We start from the raw sequence: 17,292 nt of genomic DNA, 5'->3' as shown, positions 1-17,292 counted from the left end.
TTGAGAGCTGCACCATTTCTTTTCAATACTTCCACACTCAGATACGAAAATGAGTGGTTTTCTAGTGTGGAAGATTTCAATATTTCTAAGCCAAAACAGAATTACACTTCAACCTAAAACCATTGCAATGAATGATTAAATCCATGTGGCTGGGAAGGCCCCACAATCATGGTGGAAGGTGAAAGGCACATCTCACATGGCAGTGGCAAGAGAGAGAATGAGAGCAAAGCGAAACAGGTTTCCCCTTAACAAACCATCAGATCTCGTGAGACTTACCAGGAGAACAGTATGGGGGAAACCACCCCCATGATTGAATTCTCTCCTACTCAATCCCTCCCATAACATGTGGGAATTATGGGAATACAACTCAAGATGAGATTTGGGTGGGAAAACAAGGGACCTAGAGCCAAACCGTATCAAAGTAATGCTGGTTTTTGTATGTTGATTTTGTAACCTACACAATCCAGATTGATTACTGAATTTGTTTATCAATTCTAACAGTTTTTTGTGGAGTCTTTAGAGTTTTATATATATGATCATGTTACGAGCTAAGAGAAACAAATTTGCTGCTGCTGCTGCTTCTTTTTTTTTTTTTTTTTTTTTTTTTTTGTAGATGTCTTTTATTTCTTTTCCTTGCCTAATTGCCTTGGCTAGAACTTCCAAAACTATGTTGAATAGAAGTGGTGAGAGTGAATTTTCCTGTTTGTTCTTGATTTCAGAGAAAAAGATTTAACTTTTCACTGGTTAAGTATGATGTTATCCTTAGGTTTCTCATATATGGTCTTTATTGTGTTGAAGGAGTCATCCCTCCATATGAATGGGATCAACATTTGTGGATTTAACCAAACACAGATTGAAATATATTTTTTTAAATGGTTGTATTTATAATAAACATGTACACATATTTTTTCTTATTATTATTCCCTAAACACTACAGTATAAAAACTATTTATGTAGCATTTAAATCGTATTAGATATTATAGGTAATCTAGACATAATTTAAAGAATACAAGAGAATGTGCATAGGTTATATGCAAATACTGTACCATCTTATATAAGGGACTTGAGCATCCCTGGATTTTGGTTACATCAGGGGCCCTGAAACCAACCCCCCACTGATACCAAGGGACAACTCTACATTTCTTGTATACTTACTTTGTTGAGAGGTTTTTGTAAAATAATCATAAGCCGATAGTGAATTTTGTAAAATGTGTTTTCGGCATCTGTGGATTTTATCCTTCATTTTATTAATATAGTGTATCACATTTATTGATTTTATATGTTGAATTATCCTTGCATCCCTGGGATTAATCACACTTGATCATGGTGAGTGATTTATTACATCTCCCTTTATAGAAGGAATTCAGAAAAAAAGCTATTAAAATAAGCAGATGATTTTAATGAAGCTAGTTTTAAAAGGCTGTATTTATTTTAACTAATTAGATTGTGTTCAAAATTAGTTCAGAAATACTTTTCTCATCAAAGACTTACAAAGCCAAAATTTCTAGAGTTCATGGAAAAGAAGGGTAAAAGTCTCCAGTAAAACGCTTTGGAGAAAAGCCAAGTAAGTGGCCCAAAGGATGTAACCTGCGCTTCACTAGAAAATGCCTCCAACAAGAACGAGGATAGAGCTGGGTCAGAAAATGAAAGAGGAATGCCTGGTTTCTTTTTATAAAAAAAATTTCTCAGCCCGGCGCGGTGGCTCAAGCCTGTAATCCCAGCACTTTGGGAGGCCGAGGCGGGTGGATCACGAGGTCAAGAGATAGAGACTGTCCTGGTCAACATGGTGAAACCCTGTCTCTTCTAAAAATACAAAAATTAGCTGTGCATGGTGGCGCGTGCCTGTAATCCCAGCTACTCAGGAGGCTGAGGCAGGAGAATTGCCTGAACCCAGGAGGCAGAGACTGCGGTGAGCCGAGATCGCGCCATTGCACTCCAGCCTGGGTAACAAGAGCGAAACTCCATCTAAAAAAAAAAATTCTCTTTTATTGGCTGTTTTCTCGTTTTCGATCTCAGAAAACCACTGGTTATTCCTGAATCCTCTTTTTTTCCCCCCAAACTTCTCACTTTCTCTCTCTTTTCTCCCCTCCCAATTCTTTTCTTTTATCATTTTCTTTCAGAAGATTATTTTCTTTATTCTCATAATGGAATATTATGAGAAGAGTATTTGTACATTTTTTCACTTTATGCACTTTTTTTTTTTAGATGATGTCTTACTGTGTCACTCAGGCTGCAGTGCAGTGGCTTGATCTCAGCTCAGTGCAACCTCTGCCTCCCAGGTTCAAGTGATTCTCCTGTCTCAGCCCCCTGAGTAGCTGGGATTACAGGCATCCACCACCACGCTTGGCTAATTTTTGTATTTTTAGTAGAGATGGGGTTTTGCCATGTTGGCCAGGCTGGTCTCAAACTCCTGACCTTGTGATCCACCTGCCTCAACCTCCCAAAGTGCTAGGATTGCAGGTATGAGCCACTGTGCCCCAGCTATCCACTTTCATTTAAAAATTTTTTTTTCTTTTATTTGTCAAATGTCATTTCTGCATCTGTGGATTTTGTCCTTCATTTTACTAATGTGGTGTATCACATTTACTGATTTATGTACGTTGAATTATCTTTGCAAATTTCTATAATTTGGCCAACTACAATTTTTAATTCAGACCAAAACACTAAAGAAATTTTAAATTGGAAAGACTTTAAATTGTATAATAGTTCAGAAAATAAATTGATTCAATCTTTTATTTATTTCTTTGCTTTTTATTTTAATAGTTAAGAACCTAAACGGTAAAAAAAAATTATATGTTATATAATTTCTCTTAGCCAGATAATTAGAATGTAAAATTAATATTATTTTTAAATTATACTTTTAGGGGAAAAAGGCATGTACAACACAAAATGCTAACAGTGAGATATTGAAGGAAAATATATCTGACTTCTGATAATATTTTGGCCAATATATGTTATGCAAACAAGTCTATTCTAATGCATCAATATCCAGAGATTACTGCTAAATTCACTGGGAAATAAAGGTCTCTACAGCTAAGATGTCTGCCCTAAAATATCTCCCTATCTCTGCTGTGGCACATATGCATGTGTAGTGACTTGCTGACTATATGAATATGTGTCTCTTTGTCAAAATGACAGTATAATCCTAATTTTTATACTATCACTCTGTATTTAAAAAGGATATTTTCCAACTTTATCTCTCTGAATCTACCCAGAAAAGTATTCAAATTTTAAAAAAGGAGGTGCTTCCTGGCTGTGTAATCCCCAAGCCAAGGAGAATAATGATTAATATAATTTTTCTTGCCTTCAGGGATGAACAGAAAACCAGCACACTGATACAATATCTGTCTCTTAGTTTTTATAAAAACCAAATCACTGAGGGGAAAAGACAGATAAATAAATCTGCCAGTGTGTGCACAAACAGTTATAGGAAAAATTATGACAGTTGCCAATATGAAGAAACAGGATAATTTGACTAGGGAAGTAGTCTTTTTTTTTTTTTTTTTTTTTTGAGATGGAGTCTCACTCTGTCGCCCATGCTCAAGTGCAGTGGCACGATCTCAGCTCACTGCAACCTCCACCTCCCAGGTTCAAGCAACTCTCCTGCCGCAGCCTCCTGAGTAAGCTAGGACTACAGGTGCATGCCACCATGCCCAGCTGATTTTTATATTTTTAGTAGAGATGAGGTTTCGCCATGTTGGCCAGGCTTGTGTTGAACTCCTGACCTCAGGTGATCCACCTGCCTCGACCTCCTAAAGTGCTAGAATTACAGGCAAGAGCCACCACACCCAGCTCTTTAAAAATAGTATTTTTAAAGATAAAATATCAAAGTCTCTTGAGTTCACAAATACGTAACAATGTATTCTTGTTTCTTTTTAAATCATTTAAAAATTATTTAAATTGTTAAAGCTAAAGCATAGTATTTATAAGTAAAACAGAGAACAAAGTTCCATTTAAAGTTGTTCTGTTCAAAGTTCCATTTAAAGTAAGTCTTAGGATACATTCATACTTTCAAAGCCCATGAAATATTTGAGAATTTCTGCTTTAATGTCTTTTTCTATAAATATAAATCTTCATGCTACTAATGCATCTGGGTTAGTCCGGGTAAACTCAGTTGACCCAAGGCCTTCAATAAGGAGCCTAGTGTTGCAAAGGATTGGATCTGAGCCCTTTGAGGCCAGATTGCTTTTCTCTGTCCTTGCCATAGTCTATACCATTTCCTGATACTAAGTTCAATATTCTTTTCAAAGCCTAATGATTCTGCTTTACTAATTTTGAAGGCAAAGGGGCCAAATGAGAATGAGCACTTAGCTTTTAAGAGTCACTGAAATCATCTCTATTAAAATTTAAACTGTAACCACCTTTATTAAAATTTAATTCCATTCGCCATTTATTGAGATTATGCCTTTTCTCTGAGTAACCCAGGAACTAGGAAAATGAGATCTAGAAATTAAACACAAATTCAGTTAAAAACACAGCAGAGGACAAGACAGGTGAAAATCCCAGAAGAGGGAAAGGAGACTCAAGAGTGGAATAGCTGCCTATTGTCCACAAGACACCATACAACAAGGATTAAAGGAATTCTGAAGCTCTGTCAAGTTTATTTTCTGACATAAGTCTCTGGATCCCAGAACAAAACCTTTAGGGAGCCTTGTCCTTAGGATTTTACAGTTTAGTACTCCCAGTATGCAGGAAACTTGGAAGATTAGAGGAGTTCCCCACCCAGAGGGTACCAATAATTTTTTTTTTAATCTGTAAACAGTAAAAGGAAACTACATAGGGAACATTGCAGGAGAGATTCCTGGCAGTCCCCCAATCTGGTCTCTTTCTATTATATTCCTGATTTTTAACTTGACAAATGACTATACTTAAAAATGACTACAGTTTTCTGCTTCTCTTCTTTCTACCTAGGAATGGAAATGTGGCAAAATAATTTGATAAAATTCAACAATGTGAGGAAAAAAACTGCTATTATTAACAGATAATTTGATGATGTGTGCAGAAAATCCAAAGACATTAGTAATAGAGTTGATCCAAGTTCCAGAATTAAAAAATCAAAATCAAAATAAACTATTTCATACAACAAAATCAAACAGAAAATAAAACCTTTAAAATACCTTTGTAAACGCATCTACAAATATAAAGTGCTAGGATAAACCTGACAAAAGATATACGAGACTTTTACAGAGTAAATTATAAAATTTTTCTTATTGAAAAATATTAAAATATAATTAAGTAAATGGAGAGATATAATTTGTTTATGGAAAGGAAGACTCAGTAGTTTAAAGACATAAATTTTCTCCAAATTGTTTTATAAATTCAATGCCATCTTAATGCAAACACCAACCATTTTGTATATGGGTATGTATGTGTAATTTTAAAAGTTGTTTCTAAAAATATGTAGGTGAATGCAAAAGGCCAAACTAACATTTCAAAATAAAGACAAAGGTAGATTTTTGAATTACCATACAGCAAGATAATCAAGACAATGTTTATTAACAAAATATGGACAAAAAGATTAATGGAACAGAATAGATATCCAGAAACAATGCCTTGCACATATTATTTATAACAAAAGAGGTACTTAGGAGAATGAGGGACAACACAATTTTTTAAATTTAATAGGGTTTGATTTTTTTAAGCAGTTTTAGGTTTACAGAAAAATTGAGCTGAAAATACAGAATTCCTATATGCTATTTCATACAATCTGTGGTTTCCTCCATTATTTACATCTTGCAATTATAACATTTCTTACAATGTTGAGCTAATGTTGATAGATTATTGTTAACCAAAGTCTAAAGTTTACATCAGGATTACATTTTTTGTGTGTTGTACATCCTGTAAGTTTTGACAAATATATAATGATCTGTGTTCATCATTACCGTATCATTCTCAACAGTTTTATTGCCCTGTGCTCTATCTATCATCCTTCCCTGTTTCCTGCACCCAAATACTGGAAACCTCTAGTCTTTTTACTAAAAGGCACATCTTTTAATAAATGGTCTCAAGACACCTAGTTACCCATAGGTAAAAAATAATTTTAATTCAAATTTTTCTTATATCACACACAAAGTCAGTGACAAATGAATTAAAAGTCTAAATGAATAAGACAAAACTATATGTTTAAAAAAGAATGTAAGAGAACATCTTCATGACTTTATGGTACAGGTGAAGATCATAAACGTGATGCCAAAGCACTAACTATTGAAAAATATTGTTAAATTGAACTACACTAAAATCAAAACTTGTCAATCAAATGACATTACTTAAAAAGTGAAAAGATAAGTCAGAAAGTAGGGGAAGAAAAAGATTTGCAGCAGCATGACCAACAAAGAGCTACCAATACCTTAAGAAAATATAAAGGACTATAAATCTGTTGCAAAGATGGTAAAACCAGTATTTAACTCCAAGAGTTCAATCCGGTTCTCACAGAAAATATTAAAGAAAAATTTCCTCTTACTTCAGAAAAGGAGAGAAGAAAAAGAACCATTTTTAAAATACACAGAAGAACTCTGTTTAACAAGGCCTGCTCCTAGTAAAAACTCCTTAAATAGAGAATAACCTATCAAGGCATTGTAAGAGTCCAGCTGCCCTAGGAAAGGGAAATATATCCAACTTCGCTAAGCTCTATTCTTCCACATAAAAGAAGGACGATACCCAACTACAGCCTACTCTAAGGAGAGAGAAAAAACTGAGAAACATTTACGAAGTCTACAGTCCAGAGGAATAGGCTCTCTAAAATTTGAGAACTAATCACAGGACTAGTGAATGCTTCTCCTCCCCTACACCTCACTATCATTACTAAAGACCTCTTTACAGCAATTTCTTTTACCTAGCACTTCCTGAATGATTATTATACCAAAAAGTAAAACTCACAATTTGAAGAGAACAAGCAGCAGAACCAGACATGGCAGGGATGTAGTAATTACCAGAATGAGAATTTAAAATAATTGTGGTTAATATGCTAAAGACACTAATGGTTAAACAGATGAGATGAGCAATGTAGGCAGAAAGATCTAAATGTTAAGAAAAAACTAATGGAATACTAGAAATAAAAGTACTATAACAGAAACTTTAAAAATGGCTTTGATGGTCTAATTATTATACTGAGCACAGCTGAGGAAACAATCTCTAATCTTGAGGATATTTTAATAGAAACCTTCAAAACTGAAAAGCAGAGAACAAACAGTAAAGGAAAACAAAACAAAACAAAAACAGAAGTCCTACAGACTGCGGGATAACTACAAAAGGCATAATACACATAAAATGAAACTATCAAAAGGAAAAGAAAGAGAAACGGAAGAAATATTTGAAACAATAATGACAGTTTCTTCTAAATTAATATCAGATGCCATCCCACAAATCCAGGAAGCTCAGAGAACACCAACCAGGTTAACAACAACAAAACGACATGCCAGAATGAGAATTTAAAATAATTGCGATTAATATGTTAAAGGCTCTAATAGTTAAAGTAAATAGAAGAGAAGGACAATTTAAGCAGAAAGACAAAAATTTTAAGAAGAAAAATAAAGAAATACTAGAAATAATAGTACTATAGAAGAAATTAAAAATGCCTTCTATAGGCTCGTCAGTAGACTAGGCACAACTGAGAAAACAGTCTTCTATCATTTTCAAACTACAGAAAATCAAGGATAAATAAAAAATTCCAAAAGAAGCCAGAGGTAAGAAAACACCTTCTCTATCAAGGAAAAAAGATAAGAATTATATTCAACTTCTACTCAGAAACCATGTAAGCAAGAAGAGCGAAGTAAAATATTTAAAGTGTTAAGAAAACAAAAACAAAAACAAAAACAAACCACCAACCTAGAATTCTATAGCATGAAAAGTTCTCCTGCAAATGTTAAGAAAATAGAAATACCTTATTACACAAACGGCAATTCAAGAAATTGTTGCCAGTAGAATTGCCTTGCAAGAAATTTAACAGAAGTTCTTCAGATAGAAGGAAAAAAAATATGTCAGAAACACAGGTTATTTTAAAAGAGTATTAAAGAAAGAAGAAGCGGAGGTTAAATAAAAACCTTCGATTTCTTATCCTAAACTGATCTAACCTAATAGCTTATACAAAATAATGGCACAAAGATATTCAATTGCATATGCTTATTGAATACCTTTGTGCCATTATTTTGTATAAGCTATTAGGTTAGATCAATTTATGTACATATACATATATCTATAAACACATGTATGCATCAATATAACTAAAATGAATGAAAGTAATGATACCAAGGATAAGAAAGAGAAATTAAAATTATTTTATTCTTATAAGTTATACTATCCATAAAGTAGAATAATGTTATTTGAAAGGGGACTTGGATTAGTTATAAATTTATATTGCAAACCTTAGCCTGACAAGTAAGGAAGTAAAAAATAAGTTATAACTAACACATTAAGAAAGAACAGAAAAATTAATCATATAAAGTGCTAAATTACAATCAGAAAAAGACTAGAAGACAAAAATATGAGAAAATTGAGACTGTTGGAAGGGCATGATTGTGGTTTGAAATGTGAGAACATGAGATATGGGAGGGGCCAGGTGTGGAATAACATGGTTTGGCTGTGTCCCCACCCAAATCTCATCTTGAATTGTAGTTCCCATAATAACCATGTGTCATGGGAGGGACCCAGTGGGAGGTGATTAAATCATGCGAGTGGTTTCCCCCAGGCTATTCTTGTGATAGTAAGTTCTCATGAAATCTTAGGGTTTTATAAGAGGCTTGCTTCCCCTTTGTTCAGTTCTCATTCTTCTGCTTCCTGCTGCTCTGTGAAGGATGTGTTTCCTTCTTTCTGTCATGATTGTAAGTTTCCTGAAGCCTCCTTGGCCATGCTGAATTGTGAGTCAATTAAACCTCTTTCCTCTATAAATTACCCAGTCTCAGGTATGTCCTTACAGCAGTGTGAGAATGAACTAATACACATATATATTATTTCATCTAACAACATCAGAACATACATTCTTCCATTCTTCTCAAGCTCACATTTACCAATATGGACCTCATTTTGGGCTATAAAACACACTTTAACAAACTTAACATAATGAAAATCAAATGATGTCTGCACTCAGGTATCAATGGAATTTAATTAGAAATTAGTAACAGAAGGATAACTGGAAATTCCAAAATGCATGGAGATTAAATGAGATGTTTCCATTGTTAGTATATGTGCTGCCAAAGCTAGCATGTAAACAAGACACTTCTATGTAACATTTGATTCAAGAAAAAAATCTCAAGTAAAATTTTAAAAATTTCAAATTAAACATAAATGAAAGCACAACATATCAAAATGAATGAAAATCAGTGCTTAGAGAAAAATGTATTGCATTAAATGCCTATATTAGAAAATATTTTAAAAGATTTAAAATCAATTATTTAAAGTTTCTACCTTAAGAAACTAGGAAAGAAGAGCAAATGAAATCCAAAGTAACCACAATAAAACAAATAATAGGTATTAGAGCAGAAATCAATGAAATCGAAAACAGGAAATTAGTGACTAAAATAAACAAAACTAAAAACTGAAAATATTAATAAAATATATGTCTCTAGACAGAACTAACCAAGAAAGAAAAAGAAAGGTTACAAATTACTGATATCAGAAATGAAAGAACTGATATCACTGAAGACCCCCTGGACATTAAAATAATAAAGGAACACTATGAACAATTTTAGTCCCCCACATTTGATAACCTAGATGAAATAAACTAACTTTGTAGTATGCAAACTTTTAAAATTTACACAAGAAATAGATAATCTGAATAGGCTTACATCTATAGAAGAAATTAAATCAACAATTAATAACCTCCCAAAATAGAAAGCCATAGGCCCAGATGTGTTCCCTGGTGAATGCTACCAAACATTTAAGGAAAAAATTATACCAATTCTTTATAATCTCCTTCAGAGGACAGAAGCAGATGGAATACTTTCTAACTCATTGTGAGTTACCAAAACCAGATCAACATTACAAGAAGAGAAAACTATATACCAATATCTCTCATGAACATAGATGCAAAAATCCTCAACAAAATATTAGCAAATTGAATCCAAGCATGCATAAAAATAATTATACATCACAACTCAGTGGAATTTTTCCCAGGTATACAAGGATGGTTCAACATTCAAAGATCAATTAATGTAAAACATATCAATAGCTAAAGAAGAAAAATTGTATGCTCATTTCAATGAATGCAGAAGAAGGATTTGATGAAATTCAACTCATTTAAAAATAAAAACACTTAGTAAACTAAAAATAGAGGGGAACTTTCTCAACCTAATAAAAAGTATCTACAAAAAACCTACAGCCAACACCATGCTTAATGGTGAGAAATTTGATGCTTTCCCACTAAGATTAGGTGCAGATAATGATGTTCCCCCAATTATTCCTTTTCAGCACTGTCCCAGAAATTCTATATAAAGTAATAAGACAAGAAAATAAACTAAAAAGTATACAGATTGAGGAGGAAGAAACATAACTTTTTGCACAGATGACATGATTTTCTATATAAAAAATCAGAAGGAACCAACAAAGAACTTAAACTAATCAACCGTTACAGCAATGTTTTATAATACTAGATTAGTATGCAAAAGTCAATCATTTTCCTATATAGAAGCATTGAACAATTGAAATTTAAAATTAAAAAACATACTACCATGTACATTAGCATGACAAAATATAAAATACTTAGCTAAAAATAAAACAAAATATGTACAAAGTCTATATGAAGAAAACTTCAAAATTCTGATGAAAGAAATCTAACAAAAACATAAGGGACTCTTCCATGTTTATCATAGATAGGAAGATTCAATGTTATTAAGACGAAGTTCTTCCCAACTTGGTTTATAGATGTAGCGCAATCCCTATTAATATCCCAGCTGGTAATTTGGTGGGCACTGACAAACTCATTCTAAAGTTTATACGAAAAGGCAAAACACCCAGGTTAGCCAACATAATATTGAAGGAGAGAGGAGAGGCTTCAAGACGCCTGACTAGTGGTATCTGGTACTGGCCTTTTCCACAATGAAAAGAAACAAAATAGTAAGTCGATAATCACACTTCAATATATTATCTAAGAGAGACTGGTATTCTACAGGGAAGTGACAGGAAACACCAAAGTAGCAATCATCAGAGCCACAGGAAAGCTTTTAGCCTCACATGGGATTCAAAACTGATATAGGGAGCTGCCTGAAACTTGCACAATAACATTTATTCAAAGAAGAAGCTCACACAGGGTCCCATATACTTCCTGATAATTAAAGGGCTACAGCAAGGTGCCATATTAAGAGTCCACCCTTCACCAGACTACATCCTGCCTAGGAGCCCAACAACCTCCTCATCTCCACATCCCTGGAGCCCAGTAAACATTCCCAGCCCACAGTCACTGCTACAACTGCCTGCCACTCTGAGGACTAAAGTGTGAACCATTAGCAAAGACCCTGCTGCCCCCAGCAGCAAAGCCACTACATATTTTCAAGCACCCTAAGGACAGAGTTCTCCATCCACAGCAGCAGCAACAGCAAGCTGCTACAGCTGGGGCTGAGGCACAAACAGAGTGACTGTTCTTCGTTACCTGAATACAGCTGCTGCCATTGAATGCTACCCCACCATCCCCAGTGGCAAGGTTGTTGTGCAGCTGCTAGTGCTCCCACCTAAGCATTCTTCCTTGGGCCTGGAGAATGTCCTGCTCCCGCTTCCACAGCCAGTACCTGCCAGCACCAACAGGAGGCTTGAAGACAGGTTCATTTGGCCGAGCATTTTTCCCTACCCAACATTCTACATGGGGGCCTTGGAATCACCCAGCCACACCCTTTACAGCTGGCACATAAACAGTCTTCCTAGGGACCTGTAGAAATCACCAAACCAGCTTCTACCACCACAGGAGGCACCCACTAAAATGTATCACCTGTGAGCCTGAGGACTGACCCACTCCAGTACATTGCAGCCACTGATGACACCAGCACAGACCATAGGGACCCAGAAGTTAATGGTATCACTGCTATAGTCATTACCCATTCTGGATCCACTGCCTAGGGACTCAGAAACCCACTAACTTCCCCAGCCCATCTGCCACTCTTCAGCCACCTGAGCAAATTGCCCAGAGATTCAAATATAAATCCCCCTAAACCCAAACACCAGTGCATGTATACATCGCCATGGGGCCCTAACACAGGTGCACATGGCTCACCACTACCATACTGGGGCCTAAGTACAGGACCAACTGTCATCTCCATCTCCAGCAAAACTTCAACACAGTTTGTACTAAAAGTAGCATCCTAAGCCACCGAAGAAACCATAGACACCATCGGTGCTCTTTACAGCCAAATAAAGCATATAAAATAATGTCTATATTACTGAATGCACCCAAAATCATAGCCAAAGTGCCCTACCCAACCTACATGATAGATACCTTTTCAGAAACAGGACCTATCCCACAAAAGCAGATTCAAAACAGCTGTTAAACCACATATGCAGACATCAACATAAGGACATCAGAAATATGAAAAGATAAAGAAATACCACACTTACCAAAAAAAGATTCTCCAGTAACACATTCCAATTAAAAAAATATGAAATCCCAAATAAATAATACAAAATAATGATATTGAAGAAGCTCAATAAAACACAAAAGAAAACAGAAAAACACCACCAGTAAATCATAAAAACAATTTAAGGAGGATATATGTCATAAAAAGAACCAAACAAATTCGAGAACTAAAAGTTTTGTTAAGTGAAATACAGAATACATATAAAAGTTTCAAGAATGAACTAGATCAAGCAAAAGAAATAATTTTAGCATGTGAAGACAGGTATATTGAAATAACTCAGACATTAAATTAAATAAAAGACTAAATGGTGATGAACAAAGCCTATGTGACATATGGGACACCATAAAACAACCAAATGTTTAAATTCTCAGTGTCCAAAAAAATAAAGAGAAAAATAAAAGACTTAGAAAGCCTATTTGACAAAGTAGTATTTTTAAAATACTCAAATCTAGCAAAAGATTTAGACATTCACACAGACATTCAGGAATATCAAAGATCCTCAAACAGTTAAAATGAAATTACATCTTCTCCGTGGTACATTATAGTCAAGCTATCAGAAGTCAAAGTCAAAGATAGAGATAGAATTCTAAAAATTTCAAGAGAAAAGTGTCTAGTCACTTATACAGAAACCTCCATCAGACTTACAGTGAATTTCTCAGCAGAAACCTTACAGGCCAGAAGAGACTGGGATAATATATTCAAAGTACTGAAAGAAAAACTTGCCAGCTAATGATACTGTATTAGTCCATTTTCACACTGCTACAAAGAACAACCTGAGACTGGGTAATTTAAAACAAAAGAGTTTTAATTGACTCACAGTTCTGTATAGCTGGAGAGGCCTCAGGAAACTTACAATCACGGTGAGAGGTGAAGAGGAAGTAAGGTATGTCTTCTCATAGGGGCAGGAGAGACAGAATGCAGGGAAGGAACTGCCAAATACTTTTAAACCATCAGATTTCATGAAAATTCACTCAGTGTCACCAGAACAGCATGAAGAAAACCACCCCCATGATCCATTCACCTCCCACCAGGTCCCTCCTCTGACACATGGGGGTTACAATTTGAGATGAGATGTGGGTGGGGACACAGAGCCAACCCATATCATTTCACCCTTGCATCTCCCCAAATCTCATGTCTTTTTTATATTTCAAAACCTGTCATGTCTTCTAATAGCCCCCAAAAGACTTAACTTATTCTAGCATTAACTCAGAAGTCTAAGTCCAAAGTCTCATCTGAAACAAGGCAAGTCCCATCTGTCTATGTGCCTGCAAAATCTAAAACAAGTTAGTTATTTCCAACACACAATGGAAATACAGGTATTTAGTGTTTCCAAATAGGAGAAATTCGACAAAACAAAGAGGCCACAAGCCCCATGTAAGCCTGAAACCTAGGAGAGCACTCATTTAATCTTAAAGCTCTGGGCAACTCTGCCCCTGTGGTTCTGTAGGGCACAGTGTTTCTGGGTGCTTTCATGAGCTGGCATTGAGTGCTTGTGGCTTTTCCAGGTGCACAGTGCAAGCTGTCAGTGGATCAACCATTCTGGGGTCTGAAGGATGGTAATGCTCTTCTCTCAGCTCTACTAGGCAGTGCCCAAGTTTGTCTCTGTGTGGGAGCTCCAACCCCACATTTCCCCTTTGTATTGCCCTAGTAGAGTTCCTCCATTAGGTCTCTTCCCCTGTAGCATATGTCTGCCTGTACATCCAGGTGTTTCCATACATCTTCTAAAATCTAGGTGGAGGTTCTCAGATCTCAACTCTTGTCTTCTGTGCACCTGTAGGCCCAACACCATGTGGAAGTGTCCAAGGCTTGGGCTTATGCCCTCTGAAACCACAGTCTGAGCTACACCTTGACTCCTTACAGCCATAGCTGGACCTGAAGAAGCTGGGATGCAGGCACCAAGTCCCAAGACTGCACAGAGCAGTGGAGCTCTGGGCCAGCCCTTCCATGAAACCATTTTTTCCTCCTAGGCCTCCATGTCTATGATGTAAGTGTCTGCTGAGACATTCCCTAGAGACATTTTCCTCATTGTCTTGGCAATTGACATTCAGCTCCTCATTACTTACGCAAACTTCTGTAGCAGGCTTTACTTTCTCTAAAGGAAATTGGTTTTTCTTTTCTACCACAGGGTCAGGCTGCAAATTTTCCAAACTTCTATGCCTTGCTTCCCTTTTAAATGTAAGTTCCAATTTCAAGTATCTTTTCGTGACCTCATATGACTATACACTTTCAGAAAAAGGCAAGCTACCTCTTGCATTTTTTGCTGCTTAGAAATGTATTCTGCTAGATATCCTAAATCAACTCTCTTAAGTTCAAAGTTTTATAGATCTCTAGGACAAAGGCATAATGCCACCAGTCTCTTCATGAAAGTATAAGAAGAGTCTCCTTTGCTCCAGTTCCTTATAAGTTCCCCATCTTTATGAGACACCAACTCAGCTTGGACTTCATTGTCCATATCACTATCGACATTTTGGTCAAAACCATTCAACAAGTCTCCAGGAAGTTTCCAACTTTCCCACATCTTCCTGTCTTCTTCTGAACCCTCCAAATTCTTCTAACCTTTTCCTGTTACTCAATTCCAAAGTTGCTTCCACATATTTAGATATCTTTATAGCAGTGCTACAAAATCCCAGTACCAATTGTTTGTATTAGTCTGTTTTCATACTGCTATAAAGAGTGACTCCAGGCCAGACATGATGGCTTACTCCTGTAATCCCAGCACTTTGGGAAGCTCAGGTGGGTAGATCACGAGGTCAAGAGTTTCAGACCAGCTTGACCAACATGGTGAAATGCCATCTCTACTAAAAGTACAAAAATTAGCCAGGCATGGTGGTATGTACTTGTAATCTCAGCTACTCAGGAGGCTGAGACAGGAGAATCTCTTGAATCTGGGAGGTGGAGTTTGCAGTGAGCTGAGAAGTTTGCACTCCAGCCTAGATGACAGAGCAAGACTTCAGCTGAAAAAAAAATTAAATGACTCAAGACTGAGTAATTTATAAAGAAAAAGGCTTATTTGACTCCCATTTCTGTAAGGCCATGGAGGCCTGAAGAAACTTACAATTATGATAGAAGGTGAAAAGAAAAGAAAGCATGACTTCTCATAGCAGCAAGGGAGATAAAGCATGAGGGAGTAACTGCCAAACACTTTTAAACCATCAGATCTCATGGGAACTCAGTATCATGAGCACAGCATGGAGGAAACCACCCCATGATCCAATCATCTCCCCCAAGTCCCTCTCCTGACATGTGAGAATTATAATTTGAGATGATATTTGGGTGGGAACATAAAACTAAATCATATAAGATACTGTGCCCCACCCACCAAATAATGTCCAGGGCCCCATGGCGTCTTTGCAGAATTATACCAAACTTTCAAAGAGCATATAACCTCAATTCTCATCAAACTCTTAAAAAAAATTGAACAGAAGATAATTCTCCCTAACTCACTCTAGAAGGCCAGCATTATCTTGATACCAAAATGAGATAAAGATGCAACAGCACCTACAAAACCTACAAGCCAATAACCCTGATGAACATAGACACAAGAATTCTTAACATAATGCTAGCAATCCAAATTCAATAGCACATCAATAAACTAAAATATACCATGATCAAGTTAGATTTATCCTAGAAATTGAAGGGTAATTCAACATATGCAAATAATAAATGTGTTATATTACATCAAAAAGAATGAAATACAAAAGCTGTATGATCATCTCAATAGGTCAGAAACACTATTGGATAAAATTAAACATCCATTCATTATAAACTCTCAAAAACTAGACATTGAAGAAACATGCCTCAATTTAACAAAGGCCATGTATTATTACAAACCCACAGCTAACATCCTATTGAATGGGGAAAAGCTAAGAGCCTTTTCTCTAAGAATGAAATAAGACAAGGATGCCACTTACAAAAATCCTATCCAACATAGTGCTGGAAGCCCTTTCCAGAGCAACCAGGCAAGAAAAAGAAATAAAAAACATTCAAATTGGAAAAGAGGAAATTAAATTCTCCTTTTTGCAGATAATATGATCTTTTACCTAGAAAATACTAAAGACTTTGCTAAAAAATTATTAGGTCTTATCAATGAATTCAGTATATTTATAGTCAAAGCAACATACAAAAATAAGGAGCATTTCTATACACCAATTATGAACTACCTAAAAAAATAAATTAAGAAGGCAATCACATTTACAGTAGCTACAAAAAAGAAAATAAAATATTTAGGAATAAACTGAATGAAGGAGGTAAAAGACCTCTATAAGAAAAACTACAAAACACTGATGAAAGAAATTGAAAAGGAACCAAACAAATGGACAGACATCTCATGTTCATGGATCAGAAGTATAACTATCATTAAAATGACCATACTGCCCAAAGAAACCACAGATCACACATCCAATTCAATCCTTATGAAACTACCAATGCCATTTTTCTCAGAAATAGAAAAGTATATATACATATACATGTGTGTGTGTGTGTGTGTGTGTGTGTGTGTGTGTGTGTGTTTCTTATGGAATCAAAAGAGAGCCCAAGTAGCCAAAGCAAGCCTGAACAAAAAGAGCAAAGCTGAAGGCATCAAATTACATTACTTCAAAATATATTACAAAGCTACTGTTACCAAAATAGCATGATATTCGTTTAAAACCAACATATAGACCAATGAAATAGAAAAAAAAATTCAGAAGCAAGTTCACATATTTATAGCCAACCAGTTTTCAACAATGATACCTAGAAC

This window comes from Saimiri boliviensis, chromosome 1, assembly GCF_048565385.1.
Source record: "Saimiri boliviensis isolate mSaiBol1 chromosome 1, mSaiBol1.pri, whole genome shotgun sequence".
Taxonomy (NCBI): Eukaryota; Metazoa; Chordata; class Mammalia; order Primates; family Cebidae; genus Saimiri; species Saimiri boliviensis.
Note: the sequence above shows the minus strand (reverse complement) of the source record.